This window comes from Buceros rhinoceros, unplaced genomic scaffold, assembly GCF_000710305.1.
Source record: "Buceros rhinoceros silvestris isolate BGI_N320 unplaced genomic scaffold, ASM71030v1 scaffold16982, whole genome shotgun sequence".
Lineage (NCBI taxonomy): Eukaryota > Metazoa > Chordata > Aves > Bucerotiformes > Bucerotidae > Buceros > Buceros rhinoceros.
In genome coordinates, this window is record NW_010399624.1 from 15,964 (window position 1) to 19,770 (window position 3,807).

Below are 3,807 nucleotides of genomic sequence, written 5' to 3' on the forward strand. Positions count from 1 at the left end.
GACCTCTGCTTTTGATCCAAAGACAGAACCATTTAATTTTAAAAAGCTTGTTCAGGATATTAATACTTTCATTTTCAAATTCACAGTATAACATGTCAGAGCAAAGCATATTGTGTCGGCATAACAACTGTGAAAAAATATTATTTATTCAATATTTTAAGTCTTGAGGGGCATCTATTGCTCAAAGAGATCAAAGTGTCTCTTCTTCTGAATGCAAAAAGCCCACTTTGACACTTCTAAAATTGTGTATGTAGATGGAACAGGCAGTTAAAGTCTGCTGGGTGTCTACAGACTTCACCGCCTTGCCCACACTAAGCGTTTGTAAGGTGTCAGCTTCTAACTGAGTATGTACAGCAGCAATGCTGAAAAATCATCACAGCCCAAACAACTCTGACGATAATTACAGCTGCACTTAAACGCAGTGCACGCTGTTCAGTACAAGTTCCCTCTGGAACTGAGGAAGTTTAGGTTTTTGACATCCAGTAACCTGCTGATTTGTTTGTTTCAAGCATGCAAAGCGTCCTACCTTCCCCCTGGCCTTCCCCCCTGACAGGAAGGCATGAAAGCCACCATCCCAGCAACACCTTGGTGCTCAACCTTGCTTTCCCCAGGGCCCACACCACTGCTGTTATTAGGCTGGAGAAATGGATCTGGATTTTCCAGCTCTGGTTTTCTTCCCATCAGCCCATCAAAACCAGTTTTCCTATTTGTTTGCATTTCACCACCCTCCCCTGCTTTACAATCCCTGCTCCATTCTAGTTACTGCACTATATTTTCAGTTTTACGTTGTGTCCTTTTTCTTCCTTATGCCAAAAAGTTTCTGTCTGCTCATAGGGTTTTTCAAGGGTGTTATTTTTCCTGTAAAAAGGCAGCTGCCTAAGAAGACTGAGAAGGACAGTGAAGATACACCTACATCTCATTTTCTAGCCCAGCATTTTGGCCCAAACTCTTCTCTCAGGGAGTTTACAGGAGGCTCAGAGGTAGAAGTATGCAATGTGGAGGTGCAGGTGGGAGGGCAGCGCCTTAGGCAGATATCAAGTGAAACAGCCAGGAAGAGGAATTTCTCGTACTCTCACAGCTCAATTTAATACACTGAGAATGCTCCTGCTCCCAGCCCCTTTGCCTCTGCTCTAAAACAGCAAAAAAATGGCACCTGGACATAAGAGAAGCTGCTCGGCAGCAGTGACCTCAGTGCTCTTGTACACGAGTTAGAACTTCTGGCAGAAGGTGAACGGACAAGGGCACCCAGAGGTGATGGCAGTTGTTTGGTGCATAACCGGCTGTGGTTAGGTGCAAAACTCCTGGGCAAAACAGTGCCCTTTCCCAGAGAAGTTTTCACCCAGGAAGTGCTGAGGCACCATCAGACCCGGAGGTTTAGTCTCACCCGCTGCCACCACCGCTGCTGTGGGGAGCAGATGGTCTGGCAAAGCTCAGCCTTGCTTCCCAAGTGCAACTGACAGCAGAGCACCATCCCCTTGGGTGGGAGCATCACCTGGAATGGGGGCTGAGGGGTGGTGTCTGTGGCCACAGCCACGCGTGGTGGCACCTTGCCCATGCCACCATCTCCCTCCTCCACCCTGCTCACCAGGGTGTTTTTCCTAAAGTAGTGTTGCAAATGCTGTGACTGAAAGCAGACTGGGTGCGCGCCCAGCCTGCCGGACATTGGCCACATGGCAAGAAAAGACGTGCTTGTTGCAGCATGCTTACATCCTTTAGGAGACATTGCTTAACCACCTGACAGCCAATTTTGTAACTTTTACAAAAGAAAAAAACTTAACATTGGAAGAAAACCAATGCGCAGCTCCAAGTAAGGCAATAGGATTGCATGGAAGAGCTGCCACAGGCTTTTTTGGGGGAATGGTGCCCTAACTTCATCTACCTTTTACAAAAATCAGCAGTTGTCAGAAGTCTGAGACCACAGTGCACCAACATCTTACTCCTCTAGGGTAAAAGGTAGCAAACACTTTGTGCAGGAGTAATTGCAACTGTTTCTATATCCGAGATGCTTATTTTTTCTTGTGCCAGCCAGGAACACTTACTGTCTTTACCAATACAACTAAGACTTACAACTCCTTAAAAATGGCAGAATTAGAAGAATTAAATTGGTCAGAAAACACTGACAAGCAAGCAGAAACAGAAGGAACCACAGGTTACAGGGTATCAAGCTAAGCCTGTGAAAATATGCAGCCATTCCTGAGGTCTGTTTTCTCAGCACCCGCCCAAATGGCAGTGATGTTTTGACTGCTTAGGAGTTAAAATGTGCTTGTTAGAAAAGAAATGTTTTTATGCAAGAGTGTCCTTGAATACCAGCAGGATCCTGTAGCACTTTACTGCCAAACCTATCTCTCTCCTTTTCAGCTCCTCTATCCGCTGAAAAAAACCACCAATGAACACTATGAAAAGGTTTGTAGGAAGCCACACACCATCCGCTCTTGAAAACTCTTTCTAGATTGCAAATTTTGGATTAATTTTCTCTTAAAACAAGACCTTCCTACCCCAAACAGGCAAAAAGAACCTAATTTTTCATGCCTATGTCAAGCAGAGCAAGGACAGTGCTTCTATTTACGGTGTTTCGTACATCAGTGAGCAGTGATTTGTAAGGGTCCGGACTACCCACAGCAGATGCAGCAATATGTGACTACCAGCAAATGAAAATAAGTGTCTCCCTGCTGTGTGAGAAGACACCTGAGCTAATTCAGAGACTGGAAAGAGCCCACCCATGCCAGTACAGAGCTCACTGTAGCTTATGAGCAAGATATTTAGCTGAGACAGTGCATAATAGTAACGCAGCTTTGCTACCCTGCTATTAATTACTCTGCTATTCAGTTTACAGGCAGCATGACTACCTCTTATATTGCACCATCTAAACACGTTCTGAATATCCTGTTGCTGACTGTGGCCATAGGGAAGCTGATGAACTTCATTAGCGATCTAAGACACTAAGAGTGTCTCCAGTTTCCTGCCTTCCTGATTTTACCCCCTCATACATTTTACAGTTTGCAAAACTGCCTGTGCTTCACACATAAGGACATAAACTTTCTTGCTCAACAGTAAGTTGACCCAAAACTCTGAACCACCAGATCCACTCCTTCCTTAGCTTGCTGTGTTTCGTGCTCCAAACCGTGCCTTCAAAAAAGAGCTGCCTAACATGCCTTGAAAATAGCCTGTGAATTCTACTTCCCCCGTGACAAATACAGAGCTCTGTGTTTCTGGTGTACGTAGTTCAAAACACGGGAGAACATTCACAATGACATTCTCGTGTTCTTTCTTGATCTGCTACCCTCAAACCACATGAACTCTCTCTCTTTGGGTGACATTTTCTGAAAGGAATCCCAGAGTTCAGAATTACTTCTCCTGGTCTAATCAATAAGAATGTACTTCTCCAAGTCTTTCTCCTGGCTTGAAGCTAAATACACAGCTAGCACTGGAAAGAAAAACAAATATCTGTTGCCAGCTCACAGACACCAACAATCATCTACAGGTTCTTGCTGACTGATCATTTTAATATATCAACCACTGCAGTGAATTGTGGAGCATTTTTATGAAGGATGGTTTTATTCCAAAAGAAACAGGGAGGGCAAGAAAGAAAACATAACAGACTAATATTTTGCTCTGTTATCCTTCATACCACCAAGGGAAAGAAACACAAACCCTGCAGTTAGAGCTCCAGTCTTGCAAAGCACTTCTTGTAAGAGCTAAAACCTGCCATGGTGGTGATTCATCTCTGTGTCGCACCTAATGAGAATGTTTCCAGGCTGAGTTTGCAGAGCTCAATCTGTTTTACATCTCTCTGATTAAAGGGAAAGA

At 44.4% G+C, this 3,807-nt stretch overlaps 1 protein-coding gene across 1 annotated transcript in view; it reads right to left on the bottom strand.

The window, feature by feature from the left end:
- The window catches only part of LOC104489403 (p53 apoptosis effector related to PMP-22-like), a 14,796-nt gene that overhangs the window by 1,483 nt on the left and 9,506 nt on the right, over positions 1-3,807 (bottom strand). The gene's annotated exons all lie outside the window — the stretch shown is intronic.